The sequence below is a fragment of the Perognathus longimembris genome, chromosome 20 (genome assembly GCF_023159225.1).
Source record: "Perognathus longimembris pacificus isolate PPM17 chromosome 20, ASM2315922v1, whole genome shotgun sequence".
NCBI lineage: Eukaryota > Metazoa > Chordata > Mammalia > Rodentia > Heteromyidae > Perognathus > Perognathus longimembris.
The window spans coordinates 40064211-40090078 of NC_063180.1; the positions used below are offsets into that span (position 1 = coordinate 40064211).

Below are 25868 nucleotides of genomic sequence, written 5' to 3' on the forward strand. Positions count from 1 at the left end.
GGAGGATCGGCGATGGAGGCCGGTCTGCAGGCCGTGGTCACTCCCGGATACCGCCCAGGCCGCTGTGTGCCCCGGAGAGGTAAGCGAGGGTTTCCCTGCGCAAACGACGGGGTTGGCGTGGACTGGAGGAGCCTCCAGGCTGTCTGGCGGCAGTCCTGCCGAGTCCTAGCAAATCGCAGGGCCCCGGGAGCAGCCGAGCGTCCCTGCGGCAATGTCTTGTGCCACGCAGGGCGGCCGAGCCCGAGGCTGTCTATTGCCCGGTGGTGGAGCCCGTGTGCTTGGATCGATGATGATTCCCCAAAAAACATTCCTTGGAAAAGCTGAACAAAATGAGTGAAAACTCACTCCCGTCTCGCTCATCGGTGACTGAGGTCCGGCACGTTCGCGTGACCCAGCTAGTGTAGGGCCCAGGAAGGTCTTTTCTTCACTCCCATTCCTACACCAGCTAGGGCGGCAGCTCTGGACAGGCACGCAGCCATGGGGGTGGGCCCTGGGACCCTTTCCTTCTTAGTGTGGCACACACGAGCGGTCCAGGGTATGGCTGATGGGTCCGGGGTATCCCTTGTGTGGGGTGGCGGAGTAGAGACGCATGAGGTGATTGCAGTGAAGCTGGAACGTGGTGTGCAGTTGGGCCTAGGAGATGCTCACGCATGCAGGGGACGTGGCAGGTGAGCTTCAGGGTCTCGGGGGCATGAGCCAGGCCTGACTGTGGGAAATGGCCCATTTCCTCTGGTAGGGCGATAGAGATCTATGCAATAGCGTTGCGTGGCTCCGAGTTGCGGGTAGTGCTGCATAGGAGGGGACAGGAAAGGTTGGCAGGGAGTTGGAGCACCCCGGCTCCACGGAGTGCGTGTGCACTGCGGCTTGACAAGGCGCCACCCTGCTGACTTGTGCCCGTCCACGTGGGAGGGGTGTGTGGTGACCTGCCCTCACCCCAGCAGGAAACACAGGGACGGAGCTCACTCCAAGGCCCAGAGATGATCTCCCATTTGTACGCAGTTGGAGAGGAGCCAGAGGCGGTCCTCCTTGCGGGTGGTGTGGTGCCTGGCAGGACCGGGTTTTTGAGTAGACCAGGGACTCCTCCCAGGGAGTCAGCGTGTTGACTTTCCTAAGCAGGTGGTCCCCCCTGGCGTCTGCGAGGGCATTGGCTTAGCAGCTGTTTGAGGGCCTTGCATCCTCAGGGGCGTCCTTGGTTGTCTCCTGGCCAGGGTGCGAGTCCTGTGAAGGCCGGACTTGTGTTCCTGATGATTGTGCTTCCCTTCTTTGCCAGTTCGCTGTCCCCGTGTCCCCCGTGAGAAGCCAGGCGCGCTTTGGGGGAGGCCAGCGTGAACGGTCAGTCGCTTGGTACTTGGAGAGTGCCAGTGGGATGCAGTTGGTGGCACTCGTGGTGGGTTAGGTCCGTCCCTGGTCAGTCCCTGTTGAGCTAGTGTGCTGGGTAGGTCAGGAGAGTCCCCCGGCCTAGGCTCCCCCTTTCCTGAAGCGGTGTCTAGTGAGTCCCGGGTGGTAGGGAGCTGCTCACAGGAATCTGTGTGGCCAGAGGAGTGGAGGGGCTGTGGGAGGAGTTGGGATGCAGACGCATTGCCCGGTGGGGCCCAATTCCTTCCTGGCCTGAGCGCCTGCCTGGTGTGCAGGCAGTGAATACATGCGTGTGATTGACCTTGTGGTGTGCATCGAGGCCCCAAGCGGGCGAGAGGCAGGACCACAGAGCTGTGTTCTTTCCTGGGGACAGGTAGGCTTGGGTTCCCCATTGGCTTGCTCAACACACAAGGCCTGAAGGGGTGCGCTTCCACACGCCAGTGTGAGTTCTCTCAAGAACATACAAGGAAGCGTGGTCCTAAAGGAAGGTCATGCTTCTTAGAGGGCTGCCAGCGTGTGGGCTGTGTCGCCCGTGGTGGAAGCTCTTCCTTTGGCTGTTTCAGGTTGTCCTGTCCACCGGGGTTTCAGTTGGGGGGGAGATTGCTGAGGACGAGCCATGCTAGGGTTCGTCCTGCTTGCTTCTGGGAAGCCAGGGAGGAGCCGTCAGCCAGCCGGGGGTGACTTGAGAGGAAAGAGAGGCCGGCCAGCGGACCCTTGTTTCCTTTCCCTGAGCGTAGGCGCTGCCAGGTGTCCTGTTGTGGAAGGTTTGCACTTGGTGTGAAGGTGGTGTGCAGATGTGGGATTGCAGCCGATGTTTGTGACTTGGCTAGAAGAGAGAGCTTGCCGCCCTGCAAATCACACACACTCATGCACCCGGCCCCTCTCTGGTGTGCGCAGTGGGGCCTAGCCAGGCCCCACTCTCAGAGGGAGCCTGACGGCATGGGAAGAGGAAAGACGCAAAGCCCTTTAGAATGTCAGACAGACGTGCAGGTGAAGTAGAAGATGGTCACTGTGGGCCCCCGAACTTCTCTCATATTGGCATCTGCTTTGTGTCCACGCCACAGGGCTTGATTTGGCGGAAGTCCCCGGTCCACAGGGCAGCGCGGCGTGTGCCCTGGTGGAGGATCGGCGATGGAGGCCGGTCTGCAGGCCGTGGTCACTCCCGGATACCGCCCAGGCCGCTGTGTGCCCCGGAGAGGTAAGCGAGGGTTTCCCTGCGCAAACGACGGGGTTGGCGTGGACTGGAGGAGCCTCCAGGCTGTCTGGCGGCAGTCCTGCCGAGTCCTAGCAAATCGCAGGGCCCCGGGAGCAGCCGAGCGTCCCTGCGGCAATGTCTTGTGCCACGCAGGGCGGCCGAGCCCGAGGCTGTCTATTGCCCGGTGGTGGAGCCCGTGTGCTTGGATCGATGATGATTCCCCAAAAAACATTCCTTGGAAAAGCTGAACAAAATGAGTGAAAACTCACTCCCGTCTCGCTCATCGGTGACTGAGGTCCGGCACGTTCGCGTGACCCAGCTAGTGTAGGGCCCAGGAAGGTCTTTTCTTCACTCCCATTCCTACACCAGCTAGGGCGGCAGCTCTGGACAGGCACGCAGCCATGGGGGTGGGCCCTGGGACCCTTTCCTTCTTAGTGTGGCACACACGAGCGGTCCAGGGTATGGCTGATGGGTCCGGGGTATCCCTTGTGTGGGGTGGCGGAGTAGAGACGCATGAGGTGATTGCAGTGAAGCTGGAACGTGGTGTGCAGTTGGGCCTAGGAGATGCTCACGCATGCAGGGGACGTGGCAGGTGAGCTTCAGGGTCTCGGGGGCATGAGCCAGGCCTGACTGTGGGAAATGGCCCATTTCCTCTGGTAGGGCGATAGAGATCTATGCAATAGCGTTGCGTGGCTCCGAGTTGCGGGTAGTGCTGCATAGGAGGGGACAGGAAAGGTTGGCAGGGAGTTGGAGCACCCCGGCTCCACGGAGTGCGTGTGCACTGCGGCTTGACAAGGCGCCACCCTGCTGACTTGTGCCCGTCCACGTGGGAGGGGTGTGTGGTGACCTGCCCTCACCCCAGCAGGAAACACAGGGACGGAGCTCACTCCAAGGCCCAGAGATGATCTCCCATTTGTACGCAGTTGGAGAGGAGCCAGAGGCGGTCCTCCTTGCGGGTGGTGTGGTGCCTGGCAGGACCGGGTTTTTGAGTAGACCAGGGACTCCTCCCAGGGAGTCAGCGTGTTGACTTTCCTAAGCAGGTGGTCCCCCCTGGCGTCTGCGAGGGCATTGGCTTAGCAGCTGTTTGAGGGCCTTGCATCCTCAGGGGCGTCCTTGGTTGTCTCCTGGCCAGGGTGCGAGTCCTGTGAAGGCCGGACTTGTGTTCCTGATGATTGTGCTTCCCTTCTTTGCCAGTTCGCTGTCCCCGTGTCCCCCGTGAGAAGCCAGGCGCGCTTTGGGGGAGGCCAGCGTGAACGGTCAGTCGCTTGGTACTTGGAGAGTGCCAGTGGGATGCAGTTGGTGGCACTCGTGGTGGGTTAGGTCCGTCCCTGGTCAGTCCCTGTTGAGCTAGTGTGCTGGGTAGGTCAGGAGAGTCCCCCGGCCTAGGCTCCCCCTTTCCTGAAGCGGTGTCTAGTGAGTCCCGGGTGGTAGGGAGCTGCTCACAGGAATCTGTGTGGCCAGAGGAGTGGAGGGGCTGTGGGAGGAGTTGGGATGCAGACGCATTGCCCGGTGGGGCCCAATTCCTTCCTGGCCTGAGCGCCTGCCTGGTGTGCAGGCAGTGAATACATGCGTGTGATTGACCTTGTGGTGTGCATCGAGGCCCCAAGCGGGCGAGAGGCAGGACCACAGAGCTGTGTTCTTTCCTGGGGACAGGTAGGCTTGGGTTCCCCATTGGCTTGCTCAACACACAAGGCCTGAAGGGGTGCGCTTCCACACGCCAGTGTGAGTTCTCTCAAGAACATACAAGGAAGCGTGGTCCTAAAGGAAGGTCATGCTTCTTAGAGGGCTGCCAGCGTGTGGGCTGTGTCGCCCGTGGTGGAAGCTCTTCCTTTGGCTGTTTCAGGTTGTCCTGTCCACCGGGGTTTCAGTTGGGGGGGAGATTGCTGAGGACGAGCCATGCTAGGGTTCGTCCTGCTTGCTTCTGGGAAGCCAGGGAGGAGCCGTCAGCCAGCCGGGGGTGACTTGAGAGGAAAGAGAGGCCGGCCAGCGGACCCTTGTTTCCTTTCCCTGAGCGTAGGCGCTGCCAGGTGTCCTGTTGTGGAAGGTTTGCACTTGGTGTGAAGGTGGTGTGCAGATGTGGGATTGCAGCCGATGTTTGTGACTTGGCTAGAAGAGAGAGCTTGCCGCCCTGCAAATCACACACACTCATGCACCCGGCCCCTCTCTGGTGTGCGCAGTGGGGCCTAGCCAGGCCCCACTCTCAGAGGGAGCCTGACGGCATGGGAAGAGGAAAGACGCAAAGCCCTTTAGAATGTCAGACAGACGTGCAGGTGAAGTAGAAGATGGTCACTGTGGGCCCCCGAACTTCTCTCATATTGGCATCTGCTTTGTGTCCACGCCACAGGGCTTGATTTGGCGGAAGTCCCCGGTCCACAGGGCAGCGCGGCGTGTGCCCTGGTGGAGGATCGGCGATGGAGGCCGGTCTGCAGGCCGTGGTCACTCCCGGATACCGCCCAGGCCGCTGTGTGCCCCGGAGAGGTAAGCGAGGGTTTCCCTGCGCAAACGACGGGGTTGGCGTGGACTGGAGGAGCCTCCAGGCTGTCTGGCGGCAGTCCTGCCGAGTCCTAGCAAATCGCAGGGCCCCGGGAGCAGCCGAGCGTCCCTGCGGCAATGTCTTGTGCCACGCAGGGCGGCCGAGCCCGAGGCTGTCTATTGCCCGGTGGTGGAGCCCGTGTGCTTGGATCGATGATGATTCCCCAAAAAACATTCCTTGGAAAAGCTGAACAAAATGAGTGAAAACTCACTCCCGTCTCGCTCATCGGTGACTGAGGTCCGGCACGTTCGCGTGACCCAGCTAGTGTAGGGCCCAGGAAGGTCTTTTCTTCACTCCCATTCCTACACCAGCTAGGGCGGCAGCTCTGGACAGGCACGCAGCCATGGGGGTGGGCCCTGGGACCCTTTCCTTCTTAGTGTGGCACACACGAGCGGTCCAGGGTATGGCTGATGGGTCCGGGGTATCCCTTGTGTGGGGTGGCGGAGTAGAGACGCATGAGGTGATTGCAGTGAAGCTGGAACGTGGTGTGCAGTTGGGCCTAGGAGATGCTCACGCATGCAGGGGACGTGGCAGGTGAGCTTCAGGGTCTCGGGGGCATGAGCCAGGCCTGACTGTGGGAAATGGCCCATTTCCTCTGGTAGGGCGATAGAGATCTATGCAATAGCGTTGCGTGGCTCCGAGTTGCGGGTAGTGCTGCATAGGAGGGGACAGGAAAGGTTGGCAGGGAGTTGGAGCACCCCGGCTCCACGGAGTGCGTGTGCACTGCGGCTTGACAAGGCGCCACCCTGCTGACTTGTGCCCGTCCACGTGGGAGGGGTGTGTGGTGACCTGCCCTCACCCCAGCAGGAAACACAGGGACGGAGCTCACTCCAAGGCCCAGAGATGATCTCCCATTTGTACGCAGTTGGAGAGGAGCCAGAGGCGGTCCTCCTTGCGGGTGGTGTGGTGCCTGGCAGGACCGGGTTTTTGAGTAGACCAGGGACTCCTCCCAGGGAGTCAGCGTGTTGACTTTCCTAAGCAGGTGGTCCCCCCTGGCGTCTGCGAGGGCATTGGCTTAGCAGCTGTTTGAGGGCCTTGCATCCTCAGGGGCGTCCTTGGTTGTCTCCTGGCCAGGGTGCGAGTCCTGTGAAGGCCGGACTTGTGTTCCTGATGATTGTGCTTCCCTTCTTTGCCAGTTCGCTGTCCCCGTGTCCCCCGTGAGAAGCCAGGCGCGCTTTGGGGGAGGCCAGCGTGAACGGTCAGTCGCTTGGTACTTGGAGAGTGCCAGTGGGATGCAGTTGGTGGCACTCGTGGTGGGTTAGGTCCGTCCCTGGTCAGTCCCTGTTGAGCTAGTGTGCTGGGTAGGTCAGGAGAGTCCCCCGGCCTAGGCTCCCCCTTTCCTGAAGCGGTGTCTAGTGAGTCCCGGGTGGTAGGGAGCTGCTCACAGGAATCTGTGTGGCCAGAGGAGTGGAGGGGCTGTGGGAGGAGTTGGGATGCAGACGCATTGCCCGGTGGGGCCCAATTCCTTCCTGGCCTGAGCGCCTGCCTGGTGTGCAGGCAGTGAATACATGCGTGTGATTGACCTTGTGGTGTGCATCGAGGCCCCAAGCGGGCGAGAGGCAGGACCACAGAGCTGTGTTCTTTCCTGGGGACAGGTAGGCTTGGGTTCCCCATTGGCTTGCTCAACACACAAGGCCTGAAGGGGTGCGCTTCCACACGCCAGTGTGAGTTCTCTCAAGAACATACAAGGAAGCGTGGTCCTAAAGGAAGGTCATGCTTCTTAGAGGGCTGCCAGCGTGTGGGCTGTGTCGCCCGTGGTGGAAGCTCTTCCTTTGGCTGTTTCAGGTTGTCCTGTCCACCGGGGTTTCAGTTGGGGGGGAGATTGCTGAGGACGAGCCATGCTAGGGTTCGTCCTGCTTGCTTCTGGGAAGCCAGGGAGGAGCCGTCAGCCAGCCGGGGGTGACTTGAGAGGAAAGAGAGGCCGGCCAGCGGACCCTTGTTTCCTTTCCCTGAGCGTAGGCGCTGCCAGGTGTCCTGTTGTGGAAGGTTTGCACTTGGTGTGAAGGTGGTGTGCAGATGTGGGATTGCAGCCGATGTTTGTGACTTGGCTAGAAGAGAGAGCTTGCCGCCCTGCAAATCACACACACTCATGCACCCGGCCCCTCTCTGGTGTGCGCAGTGGGGCCTAGCCAGGCCCCACTCTCAGAGGGAGCCTGACGGCATGGGAAGAGGAAAGACGCAAAGCCCTTTAGAATGTCAGACAGACGTGCAGGTGAAGTAGAAGATGGTCACTGTGGGCCCCCGAACTTCTCTCATATTGGCATCTGCTTTGTGTCCACGCCACAGGGCTTGATTTGGCGGAAGTCCCCGGTCCACAGGGCAGCGCGGCGTGTGCCCTGGTGGAGGATCGGCGATGGAGGCCGGTCTGCAGGCCGTGGTCACTCCCGGATACCGCCCAGGCCGCTGTGTGCCCCGGAGAGGTAAGCGAGGGTTTCCCTGCGCAAACGACGGGGTTGGCGTGGACTGGAGGAGCCTCCAGGCTGTCTGGCGGCAGTCCTGCCGAGTCCTAGCAAATCGCAGGGCCCCGGGAGCAGCCGAGCGTCCCTGCGGCAATGTCTTGTGCCACGCAGGGCGGCCGAGCCCGAGGCTGTCTATTGCCCGGTGGTGGAGCCCGTGTGCTTGGATCGATGATGATTCCCCAAAAAACATTCCTTGGAAAAGCTGAACAAAATGAGTGAAAACTCACTCCCGTCTCGCTCATCGGTGACTGAGGTCCGGCACGTTCGCGTGACCCAGCTAGTGTAGGGCCCAGGAAGGTCTTTTCTTCACTCCCATTCCTACACCAGCTAGGGCGGCAGCTCTGGACAGGCACGCAGCCATGGGGGTGGGCCCTGGGACCCTTTCCTTCTTAGTGTGGCACACACGAGCGGTCCAGGGTATGGCTGATGGGTCCGGGGTATCCCTTGTGTGGGGTGGCGGAGTAGAGACGCATGAGGTGATTGCAGTGAAGCTGGAACGTGGTGTGCAGTTGGGCCTAGGAGATGCTCACGCATGCAGGGGACGTGGCAGGTGAGCTTCAGGGTCTCGGGGGCATGAGCCAGGCCTGACTGTGGGAAATGGCCCATTTCCTCTGGTAGGGCGATAGAGATCTATGCAATAGCGTTGCGTGGCTCCGAGTTGCGGGTAGTGCTGCATAGGAGGGGACAGGAAAGGTTGGCAGGGAGTTGGAGCACCCCGGCTCCACGGAGTGCGTGTGCACTGCGGCTTGACAAGGCGCCACCCTGCTGACTTGTGCCCGTCCACGTGGGAGGGGTGTGTGGTGACCTGCCCTCACCCCAGCAGGAAACACAGGGACGGAGCTCACTCCAAGGCCCAGAGATGATCTCCCATTTGTACGCAGTTGGAGAGGAGCCAGAGGCGGTCCTCCTTGCGGGTGGTGTGGTGCCTGGCAGGACCGGGTTTTTGAGTAGACCAGGGACTCCTCCCAGGGAGTCAGCGTGTTGACTTTCCTAAGCAGGTGGTCCCCCCTGGCGTCTGCGAGGGCATTGGCTTAGCAGCTGTTTGAGGGCCTTGCATCCTCAGGGGCGTCCTTGGTTGTCTCCTGGCCAGGGTGCGAGTCCTGTGAAGGCCGGACTTGTGTTCCTGATGATTGTGCTTCCCTTCTTTGCCAGTTCGCTGTCCCCGTGTCCCCCGTGAGAAGCCAGGCGCGCTTTGGGGGAGGCCAGCGTGAACGGTCAGTCGCTTGGTACTTGGAGAGTGCCAGTGGGATGCAGTTGGTGGCACTCGTGGTGGGTTAGGTCCGTCCCTGGTCAGTCCCTGTTGAGCTAGTGTGCTGGGTAGGTCAGGAGAGTCCCCCGGCCTAGGCTCCCCCTTTCCTGAAGCGGTGTCTAGTGAGTCCCGGGTGGTAGGGAGCTGCTCACAGGAATCTGTGTGGCCAGAGGAGTGGAGGGGCTGTGGGAGGAGTTGGGATGCAGACGCATTGCCCGGTGGGGCCCAATTCCTTCCTGGCCTGAGCGCCTGCCTGGTGTGCAGGCAGTGAATACATGCGTGTGATTGACCTTGTGGTGTGCATCGAGGCCCCAAGCGGGCGAGAGGCAGGACCACAGAGCTGTGTTCTTTCCTGGGGACAGGTAGGCTTGGGTTCCCCATTGGCTTGCTCAACACACAAGGCCTGAAGGGGTGCGCTTCCACACGCCAGTGTGAGTTCTCTCAAGAACATACAAGGAAGCGTGGTCCTAAAGGAAGGTCATGCTTCTTAGAGGGCTGCCAGCGTGTGGGCTGTGTCGCCCGTGGTGGAAGCTCTTCCTTTGGCTGTTTCAGGTTGTCCTGTCCACCGGGGTTTCAGTTGGGGGGGAGATTGCTGAGGACGAGCCATGCTAGGGTTCGTCCTGCTTGCTTCTGGGAAGCCAGGGAGGAGCCGTCAGCCAGCCGGGGGTGACTTGAGAGGAAAGAGAGGCCGGCCAGCGGACCCTTGTTTCCTTTCCCTGAGCGTAGGCGCTGCCAGGTGTCCTGTTGTGGAAGGTTTGCACTTGGTGTGAAGGTGGTGTGCAGATGTGGGATTGCAGCCGATGTTTGTGACTTGGCTAGAAGAGAGAGCTTGCCGCCCTGCAAATCACACACACTCATGCACCCGGCCCCTCTCTGGTGTGCGCAGTGGGGCCTAGCCAGGCCCCACTCTCAGAGGGAGCCTGACGGCATGGGAAGAGGAAAGACGCAAAGCCCTTTAGAATGTCAGACAGACGTGCAGGTGAAGTAGAAGATGGTCACTGTGGGCCCCCGAACTTCTCTCATATTGGCATCTGCTTTGTGTCCACGCCACAGGGCTTGATTTGGCGGAAGTCCCCGGTCCACAGGGCAGCGCGGCGTGTGCCCTGGTGGAGGATCGGCGATGGAGGCCGGTCTGCAGGCCGTGGTCACTCCCGGATACCGCCCAGGCCGCTGTGTGCCCCGGAGAGGTAAGCGAGGGTTTCCCTGCGCAAACGACGGGGTTGGCGTGGACTGGAGGAGCCTCCAGGCTGTCTGGCGGCAGTCCTGCCGAGTCCTAGCAAATCGCAGGGCCCCGGGAGCAGCCGAGCGTCCCTGCGGCAATGTCTTGTGCCACGCAGGGCGGCCGAGCCCGAGGCTGTCTATTGCCCGGTGGTGGAGCCCGTGTGCTTGGATCGATGATGATTCCCCAAAAAACATTCCTTGGAAAAGCTGAACAAAATGAGTGAAAACTCACTCCCGTCTCGCTCATCGGTGACTGAGGTCCGGCACGTTCGCGTGACCCAGCTAGTGTAGGGCCCAGGAAGGTCTTTTCTTCACTCCCATTCCTACACCAGCTAGGGCGGCAGCTCTGGACAGGCACGCAGCCATGGGGGTGGGCCCTGGGACCCTTTCCTTCTTAGTGTGGCACACACGAGCGGTCCAGGGTATGGCTGATGGGTCCGGGGTATCCCTTGTGTGGGGTGGCGGAGTAGAGACGCATGAGGTGATTGCAGTGAAGCTGGAACGTGGTGTGCAGTTGGGCCTAGGAGATGCTCACGCATGCAGGGGACGTGGCAGGTGAGCTTCAGGGTCTCGGGGGCATGAGCCAGGCCTGACTGTGGGAAATGGCCCATTTCCTCTGGTAGGGCGATAGAGATCTATGCAATAGCGTTGCGTGGCTCCGAGTTGCGGGTAGTGCTGCATAGGAGGGGACAGGAAAGGTTGGCAGGGAGTTGGAGCACCCCGGCTCCACGGAGTGCGTGTGCACTGCGGCTTGACAAGGCGCCACCCTGCTGACTTGTGCCCGTCCACGTGGGAGGGGTGTGTGGTGACCTGCCCTCACCCCAGCAGGAAACACAGGGACGGAGCTCACTCCAAGGCCCAGAGATGATCTCCCATTTGTACGCAGTTGGAGAGGAGCCAGAGGCGGTCCTCCTTGCGGGTGGTGTGGTGCCTGGCAGGACCGGGTTTTTGAGTAGACCAGGGACTCCTCCCAGGGAGTCAGCGTGTTGACTTTCCTAAGCAGGTGGTCCCCCCTGGCGTCTGCGAGGGCATTGGCTTAGCAGCTGTTTGAGGGCCTTGCATCCTCAGGGGCGTCCTTGGTTGTCTCCTGGCCAGGGTGCGAGTCCTGTGAAGGCCGGACTTGTGTTCCTGATGATTGTGCTTCCCTTCTTTGCCAGTTCGCTGTCCCCGTGTCCCCCGTGAGAAGCCAGGCGCGCTTTGGGGGAGGCCAGCGTGAACGGTCAGTCGCTTGGTACTTGGAGAGTGCCAGTGGGATGCAGTTGGTGGCACTCGTGGTGGGTTAGGTCCGTCCCTGGTCAGTCCCTGTTGAGCTAGTGTGCTGGGTAGGTCAGGAGAGTCCCCCGGCCTAGGCTCCCCCTTTCCTGAAGCGGTGTCTAGTGAGTCCCGGGTGGTAGGGAGCTGCTCACAGGAATCTGTGTGGCCAGAGGAGTGGAGGGGCTGTGGGAGGAGTTGGGATGCAGACGCATTGCCCGGTGGGGCCCAATTCCTTCCTGGCCTGAGCGCCTGCCTGGTGTGCAGGCAGTGAATACATGCGTGTGATTGACCTTGTGGTGTGCATCGAGGCCCCAAGCGGGCGAGAGGCAGGACCACAGAGCTGTGTTCTTTCCTGGGGACAGGTAGGCTTGGGTTCCCCATTGGCTTGCTCAACACACAAGGCCTGAAGGGGTGCGCTTCCACACGCCAGTGTGAGTTCTCTCAAGAACATACAAGGAAGCGTGGTCCTAAAGGAAGGTCATGCTTCTTAGAGGGCTGCCAGCGTGTGGGCTGTGTCGCCCGTGGTGGAAGCTCTTCCTTTGGCTGTTTCAGGTTGTCCTGTCCACCGGGGTTTCAGTTGGGGGGGAGATTGCTGAGGACGAGCCATGCTAGGGTTCGTCCTGCTTGCTTCTGGGAAGCCAGGGAGGAGCCGTCAGCCAGCCGGGGGTGACTTGAGAGGAAAGAGAGGCCGGCCAGCGGACCCTTGTTTCCTTTCCCTGAGCGTAGGCGCTGCCAGGTGTCCTGTTGTGGAAGGTTTGCACTTGGTGTGAAGGTGGTGTGCAGATGTGGGATTGCAGCCGATGTTTGTGACTTGGCTAGAAGAGAGAGCTTGCCGCCCTGCAAATCACACACACTCATGCACCCGGCCCCTCTCTGGTGTGCGCAGTGGGGCCTAGCCAGGCCCCACTCTCAGAGGGAGCCTGACGGCATGGGAAGAGGAAAGACGCAAAGCCCTTTAGAATGTCAGACAGACGTGCAGGTGAAGTAGAAGATGGTCACTGTGGGCCCCCGAACTTCTCTCATATTGGCATCTGCTTTGTGTCCACGCCACAGGGCTTGATTTGGCGGAAGTCCCCGGTCCACAGGGCAGCGCGGCGTGTGCCCTGGTGGAGGATCGGCGATGGAGGCCGGTCTGCAGGCCGTGGTCACTCCCGGATACCGCCCAGGCCGCTGTGTGCCCCGGAGAGGTAAGCGAGGGTTTCCCTGCGCAAACGACGGGGTTGGCGTGGACTGGAGGAGCCTCCAGGCTGTCTGGCGGCAGTCCTGCCGAGTCCTAGCAAATCGCAGGGCCCCGGGAGCAGCCGAGCGTCCCTGCGGCAATGTCTTGTGCCACGCAGGGCGGCCGAGCCCGAGGCTGTCTATTGCCCGGTGGTGGAGCCCGTGTGCTTGGATCGATGATGATTCCCCAAAAAACATTCCTTGGAAAAGCTGAACAAAATGAGTGAAAACTCACTCCCGTCTCGCTCATCGGTGACTGAGGTCCGGCACGTTCGCGTGACCCAGCTAGTGTAGGGCCCAGGAAGGTCTTTTCTTCACTCCCATTCCTACACCAGCTAGGGCGGCAGCTCTGGACAGGCACGCAGCCATGGGGGTGGGCCCTGGGACCCTTTCCTTCTTAGTGTGGCACACACGAGCGGTCCAGGGTATGGCTGATGGGTCCGGGGTATCCCTTGTGTGGGGTGGCGGAGTAGAGACGCATGAGGTGATTGCAGTGAAGCTGGAACGTGGTGTGCAGTTGGGCCTAGGAGATGCTCACGCATGCAGGGGACGTGGCAGGTGAGCTTCAGGGTCTCGGGGGCATGAGCCAGGCCTGACTGTGGGAAATGGCCCATTTCCTCTGGTAGGGCGATAGAGATCTATGCAATAGCGTTGCGTGGCTCCGAGTTGCGGGTAGTGCTGCATAGGAGGGGACAGGAAAGGTTGGCAGGGAGTTGGAGCACCCCGGCTCCACGGAGTGCGTGTGCACTGCGGCTTGACAAGGCGCCACCCTGCTGACTTGTGCCCGTCCACGTGGGAGGGGTGTGTGGTGACCTGCCCTCACCCCAGCAGGAAACACAGGGACGGAGCTCACTCCAAGGCCCAGAGATGATCTCCCATTTGTACGCAGTTGGAGAGGAGCCAGAGGCGGTCCTCCTTGCGGGTGGTGTGGTGCCTGGCAGGACCGGGTTTTTGAGTAGACCAGGGACTCCTCCCAGGGAGTCAGCGTGTTGACTTTCCTAAGCAGGTGGTCCCCCCTGGCGTCTGCGAGGGCATTGGCTTAGCAGCTGTTTGAGGGCCTTGCATCCTCAGGGGCGTCCTTGGTTGTCTCCTGGCCAGGGTGCGAGTCCTGTGAAGGCCGGACTTGTGTTCCTGATGATTGTGCTTCCCTTCTTTGCCAGTTCGCTGTCCCCGTGTCCCCCGTGAGAAGCCAGGCGCGCTTTGGGGGAGGCCAGCGTGAACGGTCAGTCGCTTGGTACTTGGAGAGTGCCAGTGGGATGCAGTTGGTGGCACTCGTGGTGGGTTAGGTCCGTCCCTGGTCAGTCCCTGTTGAGCTAGTGTGCTGGGTAGGTCAGGAGAGTCCCCCGGCCTAGGCTCCCCCTTTCCTGAAGCGGTGTCTAGTGAGTCCCGGGTGGTAGGGAGCTGCTCACAGGAATCTGTGTGGCCAGAGGAGTGGAGGGGCTGTGGGAGGAGTTGGGATGCAGACGCATTGCCCGGTGGGGCCCAATTCCTTCCTGGCCTGAGCGCCTGCCTGGTGTGCAGGCAGTGAATACATGCGTGTGATTGACCTTGTGGTGTGCATCGAGGCCCCAAGCGGGCGAGAGGCAGGACCACAGAGCTGTGTTCTTTCCTGGGGACAGGTAGGCTTGGGTTCCCCATTGGCTTGCTCAACACACAAGGCCTGAAGGGGTGCGCTTCCACACGCCAGTGTGAGTTCTCTCAAGAACATACAAGGAAGCGTGGTCCTAAAGGAAGGTCATGCTTCTTAGAGGGCTGCCAGCGTGTGGGCTGTGTCGCCCGTGGTGGAAGCTCTTCCTTTGGCTGTTTCAGGTTGTCCTGTCCACCGGGGTTTCAGTTGGGGGGGAGATTGCTGAGGACGAGCCATGCTAGGGTTCGTCCTGCTTGCTTCTGGGAAGCCAGGGAGGAGCCGTCAGCCAGCCGGGGGTGACTTGAGAGGAAAGAGAGGCCGGCCAGCGGACCCTTGTTTCCTTTCCCTGAGCGTAGGCGCTGCCAGGTGTCCTGTTGTGGAAGGTTTGCACTTGGTGTGAAGGTGGTGTGCAGATGTGGGATTGCAGCCGATGTTTGTGACTTGGCTAGAAGAGAGAGCTTGCCGCCCTGCAAATCACACACACTCATGCACCCGGCCCCTCTCTGGTGTGCGCAGTGGGGCCTAGCCAGGCCCCACTCTCAGAGGGAGCCTGACGGCATGGGAAGAGGAAAGACGCAAAGCCCTTTAGAATGTCAGACAGACGTGCAGGTGAAGTAGAAGATGGTCACTGTGGGCCCCCGAACTTCTCTCATATTGGCATCTGCTTTGTGTCCACGCCACAGGGCTTGATTTGGCGGAAGTCCCCGGTCCACAGGGCAGCGCGGCGTGTGCCCTGGTGGAGGATCGGCGATGGAGGCCGGTCTGCAGGCCGTGGTCACTCCCGGATACCGCCCAGGCCGCTGTGTGCCCCGGAGAGGTAAGCGAGGGTTTCCCTGCGCAAACGACGGGGTTGGCGTGGACTGGAGGAGCCTCCAGGCTGTCTGGCGGCAGTCCTGCCGAGTCCTAGCAAATCGCAGGGCCCCGGGAGCAGCCGAGCGTCCCTGCGGCAATGTCTTGTGCCACGCAGGGCGGCCGAGCCCGAGGCTGTCTATTGCCCGGTGGTGGAGCCCGTGTGCTTGGATCGATGATGATTCCCCAAAAAACATTCCTTGGAAAAGCTGAACAAAATGAGTGAAAACTCACTCCCGTCTCGCTCATCGGTGACTGAGGTCCGGCACGTTCGCGTGACCCAGCTAGTGTAGGGCCCAGGAAGGTCTTTTCTTCACTCCCATTCCTACACCAGCTAGGGCGGCAGCTCTGGACAGGCACGCAGCCATGGGGGTGGGCCCTGGGACCCTTTCCTTCTTAGTGTGGCACACACGAGCGGTCCAGGGTATGGCTGATGGGTCCGGGGTATCCCTTGTGTGGGGTGGCGGAGTAGAGACGCATGAGGTGATTGCAGTGAAGCTGGAACGTGGTGTGCAGTTGGGCCTAGGAGATGCTCACGCATGCAGGGGACGTGGCAGGTGAGCTTCAGGGTCTCGGGGGCATGAGCCAGGCCTGACTGTGGGAAATGGCCCATTTCCTCTGGTAGGGCGATAGAGATCTATGCAATAGCGTTGCGTGGCTCCGAGTTGCGGGTAGTGCTGCATAGGAGGGGACAGGAAAGGTTGGCAGGGAGTTGGAGCACCCCGGCTCCACGGAGTGCGTGTGCACTGCGGCTTGACAAGGCGCCACCCTGCTGACTTGTGCCCGTCCACGTGGGAGGGGTGTGTGGTGACCTGCCCTCACCCCAGCAGGAAACACAGGGACGGAGCTCACTCCAAGGCCCAGAGATGATCTCCCATTTGTACGCAGTTGGAGAGGAGCCAGAGGCGGTCCTCCTTGCGGGTGGTGTGGTGCCTGGCAGGACCGGGTTTTTGAGTAGACCAGGGACTCCTCCCAGGGAGTCAGCGTGTTGACTTTCCTAAGCAGGTGGTCCCCCCTGGCGTCTGCGAGGGCATTGGCTTAGCAGCTGTTTGAGGGCCTTGCATCCTCAGGGGCGTCCTTGGTTGTCTCCTGGCCAGGGTGCGAGTCCTGTGAAGGCCGGACTTGTGTTCCTGATGATTGTGCTTCCCTTCTTTGCCAGTTCGCTGTCCCCGTGTCCCCCGTGAGAAGCCAGGCGCGCTTTGGGGGAGGCCAGCGTGAACGGTCAGTCGCTTGGTACTTGGAGAGTGCCAGTGGGATGCAGTTGGTGGCACTCGTGGTGGGTTAGGTCCGTCCCTGGTCAGTCCCTGTTGAGCTAGTGTGCTGGGTAGGTCAGGAGAGTCCCCCGGCCTAGGCTCCCCCTTTCCTGAAGCGGTGTCTAGTGAGTCCCGGGTGGTAGGGAGCTGCTCACAGGAATCTGTGTGGCCAGAGGAGTGGAGGGGCTGTGGGAGGAGTTGGGATGCAGACGCATTGCCCGGTGGGGCCCAATTCCTTCCTGGCCTGAGCGCCTGCCTGGTGTGCAGGCAGTGAATACATGCGTGTGATTGACCTTGTGGTGTGCATCGAGGCCCCAAGCGGGCGAGAGGCAGGACCACAGAGCTGTGTTCTTTCCTGGGGACAGGTAGGCTTGGGTTCCCCATTGGCTTGCTCAACACACAAGGCCTGAAGGGGTGCGCTTCCACACGCCAGTGTGAGTTCTCTCAAGAACATACAAGGAAGCGTGGTCCTAAAGGAAGGTCATGCTTCTTAGAGGGCTGCCAGCGTGTGGGCTGTGTCGCCCGTGGTGGAAGCTCTTCCTTTGGCTGTTTCAGGTTGTCCTGTCCACCGGGGTTTCAGTTGGGGGGGAGATTGCTGAGGACGAGCCATGCTAGGGTTCGTCCTGCTTGCTTCTGGGAAGCCAGGGAGGAGCCGTCAGCCAGCCGGGGGTGACTTGAGAGGAAAGAGAGGCCGGCCAGCGGACCCTTGTTTCCTTTCCCTGAGCGTAGGCGCTGCCAGGTGTCCTGTTGTGGAAGGTTTGCACTTGGTGTGAAGGTGGTGTGCAGATGTGGGATTGCAGCCGATGTTTGTGACTTGGCTAGAAGAGAGAGCTTGCCGCCCTGCAAATCACACACACTCATGCACCCGGCCCCTCTCTGGTGTGCGCAGTGGGGCCTAGCCAGGCCCCACTCTCAGAGGGAGCCTGACGGCATGGGAAGAGGAAAGACGCAAAGCCCTTTAGAATGTCAGACAGACGTGCAGGTGAAGTAGAAGATGGTCACTGTGGGCCCCCGAACTTCTCTCATATTGGCATCTGCTTTGTGTCCACGCCACAGGGCTTGATTTGGCGGAAGTCCCCGGTCCACAGGGCAGCGCGGCGTGTGCCCTGGTGGAGGATCGGCGATGGAGGCCGGTCTGCAGGCCGTGGTCACTCCCGGATACCGCCCAGGCCGCTGTGTGCCCCGGAGAGGTAAGCGAGGGTTTCCCTGCGCAAACGACGGGGTTGGCGTGGACTGGAGGAGCCTCCAGGCTGTCTGGCGGCAGTCCTGCCGAGTCCTAGCAAATCGCAGGGCCCCGGGAGCAGCCGAGCGTCCCTGCGGCAATGTCTTGTGCCACGCAGGGCGGCCGAGCCCGAGGCTGTCTATTGCCCGGTGGTGGAGCCCGTGTGCTTGGATCGATGATGATTCCCCAAAAAACATTCCTTGGAAAAGCTGAACAAAATGAGTGAAAACTCACTCCCGTCTCGCTCATCGGTGACTGAGGTCCGGCACGTTCGCGTGACCCAGCTAGTGTAGGGCCCAGGAAGGTCTTTTCTTCACTCCCATTCCTACACCAGCTAGGGCGGCAGCTCTGGACAGGCACGCAGCCATGGGGGTGGGCCCTGGGACCCTTTCCTTCTTAGTGTGGCACACACGAGCGGTCCAGGGTATGGCTGATGGGTCCGGGGTATCCCTTGTGTGGGGTGGCGGAGTAGAGACGCATGAGGTGATTGCAGTGAAGCTGGAACGTGGTGTGCAGTTGGGCCTAGGAGATGCTCACGCATGCAGGGGACGTGGCAGGTGAGCTTCAGGGTCTCGGGGGCATGAGCCAGGCCTGACTGTGGGAAATGGCCCATTTCCTCTGGTAGGGCGATAGAGATCTATGCAATAGCGTTGCGTGGCTCCGAGTTGCGGGTAGTGCTGCATAGGAGGGGACAGGAAAGGTTGGCAGGGAGTTGGAGCACCCCGGCTCCACGGAGTGCGTGTGCACTGCGGCTTGACAAGGCGCCACCCTGCTGACTTGTGCCCGTCCACGTGGGAGGGGTGTGTGGTGACCTGCCCTCACCCCAGCAGGAAACACAGGGACGGAGCTCACTCCAAGGCCCAGAGATGATCTCCCATTTGTACGCAGTTGGAGAGGAGCCAGAGGCGGTCCTCCTTGCGGGTGGTGTGGTGCCTGGCAGGACCGGGTTTTTGAGTAGACCAGGGACTCCTCCCAGGGAGTCAGCGTGTTGACTTTCCTAAGCAGGTGGTCCCCCCTGGCGTCTGCGAGGGCATTGGCTTAGCAGCTGTTTGAGGGCCTTGCATCCTCAGGGGCGTCCTTGGTTGTCTCCTGGCCAGGGTGCGAGTCCTGTGAAGGCCGGACTTGTGTTCCTGATGATTGTGCTTCCCTTCTTTGCCAGTTCGCTGTCCCCGTGTCCCCCGTGAGAAGCCAGGCGCGCTTTGGGGGAGGCCAGCGTGAACGGTCAGTCGCTTGGTACTTGGAGAGTGCCAGTGGGATGCAGTTGGTGGCACTCGTGGTGGGTTAGGTCCGTCCCTGGTCAGTCCCTGTTGAGCTAGTGTGCTGGGTAGGTCAGGAGAGTCCCCCGGCCTAGGCTCCCCCTTTCCTGAAGCGGTGTCTAGTGAGTCCCGGGTGGTAGGGAGCTGCTCACAGGAATCTGTGTGGCCAGAGGAGTGGAGGGGCTGTGGGAGGAGTTGGGATGCAGACGCATTGCCCGGTGGGGCCCAATTCCTTCCTGGCCTGAGCGCCTGCCTGGTGTGCAGGCAGTGAATACATGCGTGTGATTGACCTTGTGGTGTGCATCGAGGCCCCAAGCGGGCGAGAGGCAGGACCACAGAGCTGTGTTCTTTCCTGGGGACAGGTAGGCTTGGGTTCCCCATTGGCTTGCTCAACACACAAGGCCTGAAGGGGTGCGCTTCCACACGCCAGTGTGAGTTCTCTCAAGAACATACAAGGAAGCGTGGTCCTAAAGGAAGGTCATGCTTCTTAGAGGGCTGCCAGCGTGTGGGCTGTGTCGCCCGTGGTGGAAGCTCTTCCTTTGGCTGTTTCAGGTTGTCCTGTCCACCGGGGTTTCAGTTGGGGGGGAGATTGCTGAGGACGAGCCATGCTAGGGTTCGTCCTGCTTGCTTCTGGGAAGCCAGGGAGGAGCCGTCAGCCAGCCGGGGGTGACTTGAGAGGAAAGAGAGGCCGGCCAGCGGACCCTTGTTTCCTTTCCCTGAGCGTAGGCGCTGCCAGGTGTCCTGTTGTGGAAGGTTTGCACTTGGTGTGAAGGTGGTGTGCAGATGTGGGATTGCAGCCGATGTTTGTGACTTGGCTAGAAGAGAGAGCTTGCCGCCCTGCAAATCACACACACTCATGCACCCGGCCCCTCTCTGGTGTGCGCAGTGGGGCCTAGCCAGGCCCCACTCTCAGAGGGAGCCTGACGGCATGGGAAGAGGAAAGACGCAAAGCCCTTTAGAATGTCAGACAGACGTGCAGGTGAAGTAGAAGATGGTCACTGTGGGCCCCCGAACTTCTCTCATATTGGCATCTGCTTTGTGTCCACGCCACAGGGCTTGATTTGGCGGAAGTCCCCGGTCCACAGGGCAGCGCGGCGTGTGCCCTGGTGGAGGATCGGCGATGGAGGCCGGTCTGCAGGCCGTGGTCACTCCCGGATACCGCCCAGGCCGCTGTGTGCCCCGGAGAGGTAAGCGAGGGTTTCCCTGCGCAAACGACGGGGTTGGCGTGGACTGGAGGAGCCTCCAGGCTGTCTGGCGGCAGTCCTGCCGAGTCCTAGCAAATCGCAGGGCCCCGGGAGCAGCCGAGCGTCCCTGCGGCAATGTCTTGTGCCACGCAGGGCGGCCGAGCCCGAGGCTGTCTATTGCCCGGTGGTGGAGCCCGTGTGCTTGGATCGATGATGATTCCCCAAAAAACATTCCTTGGAAAAGCTGAACAAAATGAGTGAAAACTCACTCCCGTCTCGCTCATCGGTGACTGAGGTCCGGCACGTTCGCGTGACCCAGCTAGTGTAGGGCCCAGGAAGGTCTTTTCTTCACTCCCATTCCTACACCAGCTAGGGCGGCAGCTCTGGACAGGCACGCAGCCATGGGGGTGGGCCCTGGGACCCTTTCCTTCTTAGTGTGGCACACACGAGCGGTCCAGGGTATGGCTGATGGGTCCGGGGTATCCCTTGTGTGGGGTGGCGGAGTAGAGACGCATGAGGTGATTGCAGTGAAGCTGGAACGTGGTGTGCAGTTGGGCCTAGGAGATGCTCACGCATGCAGGGGACGTGGCAGGTGAGCTTCAGGGTCTCGGGGGCATGAGCCAGGCCTGACTGTGGGAAATGGCCCATTTCCTCTGGTAGGGCGATAGAGATCTATGCAATAGCGTTGCGTGGCTCCGAGTTGCGGGTAGTGCTGCATAGGAGGGGACAGGAAAGGTTGGCAGGGAGTTGGAGCACCCCGGCTCCACGGAGTGCGTGTGCACTGCGGCTTGACAAGGCGCCACCCTGCTGACTTGTGCCCGTCCACGTGGGAGGGGTGTGTGGTGACCTGCCCTCACCCCAGCAGGAAACACAGGGACGGAGCTCACTCCAAGGCCCAGAGATGATCTCCCATTTGTACGCAGTTGGAGAGGAGCCAGAGGCGGTCCTCCTTGCGGGTGGTGTGGTGCCTGGCAGGACCGGGTTTTTGAGTAGACCAGGGACTCCTCCCAGGGAGTCAGCGTGTTGACTTTCCTAAGCAGGTGGTCCCCCCTGGCGTCTGCGAGGGCATTGGCTTAGCAGCTGTTTGAGGGCCTTGCATCCTCAGGGGCGTCCTTGGTTGTCTCCTGGCCAGGGTGCGAGTCCTGTGAAGGCCGGACTTGTGTTCCTGATGATTGTGCTTCCCTTCTTTGCCAGTTCGCTGTCCCCGTGTCCCCCGTGAGAAGCCAGGCGCGCTTTGGGGGAGGCCAGCGTGAACGGTCAGTCGCTTGGTACTTGGAGAGTGCCAGTGGGATGCAGTTGGTGGCACTCGTGGTGGGTTAGGTCCGTCCCTGGTCAGTCCCTGTTGAGCTAGTGTGCTGGGTAGGTCAGGAGAGTCCCCCGGCCTAGGCTCCCCCTTTCCTGAAGCGGTGTCTAGTGAGTCCCGGGTGGTAGGGAGCTGCTCACAGGAATCTGTGTGGCCAGAGGAGTGGAGGGGCTGTGGGAGGAGTTGGGATGCAGACGCATTGCCCGGTGGGGCCCAATTCCTTCCTGGCCTGAGCGCCTGCCTGGTGTGCAGGCAGTGAATACATGCGTGTGATTGACCTTGTGGTGTGCATCGAGGCCCCAAGCGGGCGAGAGGCAGGACCACAGAGCTGTGTTCTTTCCTGGGGACAGGTAGGCTTGGGTTCCCCATTGGCTTGCTCAACACACAAGGCCTGAAGGGGTGCGCTTCCACACGCCAGTGTGAGTTCTCTCAAGAACATACAAGGAAGCGTGGTCCTAAAGGAAGGTCATGCTTCTTAGAGGGCTGCCAGCGTGTGGGCTGTGTCGCCCGTGGTGGAAGCTCTTCCTTTGGCTGTTTCAGGTTGTCCTGTCCACCGGGGTTTCAGTTGGGGGGGAGATTGCTGAGGACGAGCCATGCTAGGGTTCGTCCTGCTTGCTTCTGGGAAGCCAGGGAGGAGCCGTCAGCCAGCCGGGGGTGACTTGAGAGGAAAGAGAGGCCGGCCAGCGGACCCTTGTTTCCTTTCCCTGAGCGTAGGCGCTGCCAGGTGTCCTGTTGTGGAAGGTTTGCACTTGGTGTGAAGGTGGTGTGCAGATGTGGGATTGCAGCCGATGTTTGTGACTTGGCTAGAAGAGAGAGCTTGCCGCCCTGCAAATCACACACACTCATGCACCCGGCCCCTCTCTGGTGTGCGCAGTGGGGCCTAGCCAGGCCCCACTCTCAGAGGGAGCCTGACGGCATGGGAAGAGGAAAGACGCAAAGCCCTTTAGAATGTCAGACAGACGTGCAGGTGAAGTAGAAGATGGTCACTGTGGGCCCCCGAACTTCTCTCATATTGGCATCTGCTTTGTGTCCACGCCACAGGGCTTGATTTGGCGGAAGTCCCCGGTCCACAGGGCAGCGCGGCGTGTGCCCTGGTGGAGGATCGGCGATGGAGGCCGGTCTGCAGGCCGTGGTCACTCCCGGATACCGCCCAGGCCGCTGTGTGCCCCGGAGAGGTAAGCGAGGGTTTCCCTGCGCAAACGACGGGGTTGGCGTGGACTGGAGGAGCCTCCAGGCTGTCTGGCGGCAGTCCTGCCGAGTCCTAGCAAATCGCAGGGCCCCGGGAGCAGCCGAGCGTCCCTGCGGCAATGTCTTGTGCCACGCAGGGCGGCCGAGCCCGAGGCTGTCTATTGCCCGGTGGTGGAGCCCGTGTGCTTGGATCGATGATGATTCCCCAAAAAACATTCCTTGGAAAAGCTGAACAAAATGAGTGAAAACTCACTCCCGTCTCGCTCATCGGTGACTGAGGTCCGGCACGTTCGCGTGACCCAGCTAGTGTAGGGCCCAGGAAGGTCTTTTCTTCACTCCCATTCCTACACCAGCTAGGGCGGCAGCTCTGGACAGGCACGCAGCCATGGGGGTGGGCCCTGGGACCCTTTCCTTCTTAGTGTGGCACACACGAGCGGTCCAGGGTATGGCTGATGGGTCCGGGGTATCCCTTGTGTGGGGTGGCGGAGTAGAGACGCATGAGGTGATTGCAGTGAAGCTGGAACGTGGTGTGCAGTTGGGCCTAGGAGATGCTCACGCATGCAGGGGACGTGGCAGGTGAGCTTCAGGGTCTCGGGGGCATGAGCCAGGCCTGACTGTGGGAAATGGCCCATTTCCTCTGGTAGGGCGATAGAGATCTATGCAATAGCGTTGCGTGGCTCCGAGTTGCGGGTAGTGCTGCATAGGAGGGGACAGGAAAGGTTGGCAGGGAGTTGGAGCACCCCGGCTCCACGGAGTGCGTGTGCACTGCGGCTTGACAAGGCGCCACCCTGCTGACTTGTGCCCGTCCACGTGGGAGGGGTGTGTGGTGACCTGCCCTCACCCCAGCAGGAAACACAGGGACGGAGCTCACTCCAAGGCCCAGAGATGATCTCCCATTTGTACGCAGTTGGAGAGGAGCCAGAGGCGGTCCTCCTTGCGGGTGGTGTGGTGCCTGGCAGGACCGGGTTTTTGAGTAGACCAGGGACTCCTCCCAGGGAGTCAGCGTGTTGACTTTCCTAAGCAGGTGGTCCCCCCTGGCGTCTGCGAGGGCATTGGCTTAGCAGCTGTTTGAGGGCCTTGCATCCTCAGGGGCGTCCTTGGTTGTCTCCTGGCCAGGGTGCGAGTCCTGTGAAGGCCGGACTTGTGTTCCTGATGATTGTGCTTCCCTTCTTTGCCAGTTCGCTGTCCCCGTGTCCCCCGTGAGAAGCCAGGCGCGCTTTGGGGGAGGCCAGCGTGAACGGTCAGTCGCTTGGTACTTGGAGAGTGCCAGTGGGATGCAGTTGGTGGCACTCGTGGTGGGTTAGGTCCGTCCCTGGTCAGTCCCTGTTGAGCTAGTGTGCTGGGTAGGTCAGGAGAGTCCCCCGGCCTAGGCTCCCCCTTTCCTGAAGCGGTGTCTAGTGAGTCCCGGGTGGTAGGGAGCTGCTCACAGGAATCTGTGTGGCCAGAGGAGTGGAGGGGCTGTGGGAGGAGTTGGGATGCAGACGCATTGCCCGGTGGGGCCCAATTCCTTCCTGGCCTGAGCGCCTGCCTGGTGTGCAGGCAGTGAATACATGCGTGTGATTGACCTTGTGGTGTGCATCGAGGCCCCAAGCGGGCGAGAGGCAGGACCACAGAGCTGTGTTCTTTCCTGGGGACAGGTAGGCTTGGGTTCCCCATTGGCTTGCTCAACACACAAGGCCTGAAGGGGTGCGCTTCCACACGCCAGTGTGAGTTCTCTCAAGAACATACAAGGAAGCGTGGTCCTAAAGGAAGGTCATGCTTCTTAGAGGGCTGCCAGCGTGTGGGCTGTGTCGCCCGTGGTGGAAGCTCTTCCTTTGGCTGTTTCAGGTTGTCCTGTCCACCGGGGTTTCAGTTGGGGGGGAGATTGCTGAGGACGAGCCATGCTAGGGTTCGTCCTGCTTGCTTCTGGGAAGCCAGGGAGGAGCCGTCAGCCAGCCGGGGGTGACTTGAGAGGAAAGAGAGGCCGGCCAGCGGACCCTTGTTTCCTTTCCCTGAGCGTAGGCGCTGCCAGGTGTCCTGTTGTGGAAGGTTTGCACTTGGTGTGAAGGTGGTGTGCAGATGTGGGATTGCAGCCGATGTTTGTGACTTGGCTAGAAGAGAGAGCTTGCCGCCCTGCAAATCACACACACTCATGCACCCGGCCCCTCTCTGGTGTGCGCAGTGGGGCCTAGCCAGGCCCCACTCTCAGAGGGAGCCTGACGGCATGGGAAGAGGAAAGACGCAAAGCCCTTTAGAATGTCAGACAGACGTGCAGGTGAAGTAGAAGATGGTCACTGTGGGCCCCCGAACTTCTCTCATATTGGCATCTGCTTTGTGTCCACGCCACAGGGCTTGATTTGGCGGAAGTCCCCGGTCCACAGGGCAGCGCGGCGTGTGCCCTGGTGGAGGATCGGCGATGGAGGCCGGTCTGCAGGCCGTGGTCACTCCCGGATACCGCCCAGGCCGCTGTGTGCCCCGGAGAGGTAAGCGAGGGTTTCCCTGCGCAAACGACGGGGTTGGCGTGGACTGGAGGAGCCTCCAGGCTGTCTGGCGGCAGTCCTGCCGAGTCCTAGCAAATCGCAGGGCCCCGGGAGCAGCCGAGCGTCCCTGCGGCAATGTCTTGTGCCACGCAGGGCGGCCGAGCCCGAGGCTGTCTATTGCCCGGTGGTGGAGCCCGTGTGCTTGGATCGATGATGATTCCCCAAAAAACATTCCTTGGAAAAGCTGAACAAAATGAGTGAAAACTCACTCCCGTCTCGCTCATCGGTGACTGAGGTCCGGCACGTTCGCGTGACCCAGCTAGTGTAGGGCCCAGGAAGGTCTTTTCTTCACTCCCATTCCTACACCAGCTAGGGCGGCAGCTCTGGACAGGCACGCAGCCATGGGGGTGGGCCCTGGGACCCTTTCCTTCTTAGTGTGGCACACACGAGCGGTCCAGGGTATGGCTGATGGGTCCGGGGTATCCCTTGTGTGGGGTGGCGGAGTAGAGACGCATGAGGTGATTGCAGTGAAGCTGGAACGTGGTGTGCAGTTGGGCCTAGGAGATGCTCACGCATGCAGGGGACGTGGCAGGTGAGCTTCAGGGTCTCGGGGGCATGAGCCAGGCCTGACTGTGGGAAATGGCCCATTTCCTCTGGTAGGGCGATAGAGATCTATGCAATAGCGTTGCGTGGCTCCGAGTTGCGGGTAGTGCTGCATAGGAGGGGACAGGAAAGGTTGGCAGGGAGTTGGAGCACCCCGGCTCCACGGAGTGCGTGTGCACTGCGGCTTGACAAGGCGCCACCCTGCTGACTTGTGCCCGTCCACGTGGGAGGGGTGTGTGGTGACCTGCCCTCACCCCAGCAGGAAACACAGGGACGGAGCTCACTCCAAGGCCCAGAGATGATCTCCCATTTGTACGCAGTTGGAGAGGAGCCAGAGGCGGTCCTCCTTGCGGGTGGTGTGGTGCCTGGCAGGACCGGGTTTTTGAGTAGACCAGGGACTCCTCCCAGGGAGTCAGCGTGTTGACTTTCCTAAGCAGGT

At 61.0% G+C, this 25868-nt stretch overlaps 11 non-coding genes across 11 annotated transcripts; all 11 read left to right on the plus strand.

Annotated features, from left to right (window-relative positions):
- Positions 1-280: 280 nt before the first annotated feature.
- LOC125339184 lies at positions 281-375 on the plus strand. Its single transcript, XR_007208471.1, has one exon. It is a non-coding gene; the product is annotated as a small nucleolar RNA SNORD116 (small nucleolar RNA).
- Positions 376-2755: 2380 nt separating this feature from the next.
- LOC125339187 lies at positions 2756-2850 on the plus strand. Its single transcript, XR_007208473.1, has one exon. It is a non-coding gene; the product is annotated as a small nucleolar RNA SNORD116 (small nucleolar RNA).
- Positions 2851-5230: 2380 nt separating this feature from the next.
- Positions 5231-5325, plus strand: LOC125339188. Its single transcript, XR_007208474.1, has one exon. It is a non-coding gene; the product is annotated as a small nucleolar RNA SNORD116 (small nucleolar RNA).
- A 2380-nt stretch (positions 5326-7705) lies between these two features.
- On the plus strand, positions 7706-7800 carry LOC125339189. Its single transcript, XR_007208475.1, has one exon. It is a non-coding gene; the product is annotated as a small nucleolar RNA SNORD116 (small nucleolar RNA).
- A 2380-nt stretch (positions 7801-10180) lies between these two features.
- Positions 10181-10275, plus strand: LOC125339190. The gene has a single exon (XR_007208476.1). It is a non-coding gene; the product is annotated as a small nucleolar RNA SNORD116 (small nucleolar RNA).
- A 2380-nt stretch (positions 10276-12655) lies between these two features.
- LOC125339191 lies at positions 12656-12750 on the plus strand. Its single transcript, XR_007208477.1, has one exon. It is a non-coding gene; the product is annotated as a small nucleolar RNA SNORD116 (small nucleolar RNA).
- Positions 12751-15130: 2380 nt separating this feature from the next.
- On the plus strand, positions 15131-15225 carry LOC125339192. Its single transcript, XR_007208478.1, has one exon. It is a non-coding gene; the product is annotated as a small nucleolar RNA SNORD116 (small nucleolar RNA).
- A 2380-nt stretch (positions 15226-17605) lies between these two features.
- On the plus strand, positions 17606-17700 carry LOC125339193. Its single transcript, XR_007208479.1, has one exon. It is a non-coding gene; the product is annotated as a small nucleolar RNA SNORD116 (small nucleolar RNA).
- A 2380-nt stretch (positions 17701-20080) lies between these two features.
- Positions 20081-20175, plus strand: LOC125339194. Its single transcript, XR_007208480.1, has one exon. It is a non-coding gene; the product is annotated as a small nucleolar RNA SNORD116 (small nucleolar RNA).
- A 2380-nt stretch (positions 20176-22555) lies between these two features.
- Positions 22556-22650, plus strand: LOC125339195. Its single transcript, XR_007208481.1, has one exon. It is a non-coding gene; the product is annotated as a small nucleolar RNA SNORD116 (small nucleolar RNA).
- A 2380-nt stretch (positions 22651-25030) lies between these two features.
- On the plus strand, positions 25031-25125 carry LOC125339196. The gene has a single exon (XR_007208482.1). It is a non-coding gene; the product is annotated as a small nucleolar RNA SNORD116 (small nucleolar RNA).
- The last annotated feature ends 743 nt before the right edge of the window (positions 25126-25868 follow it).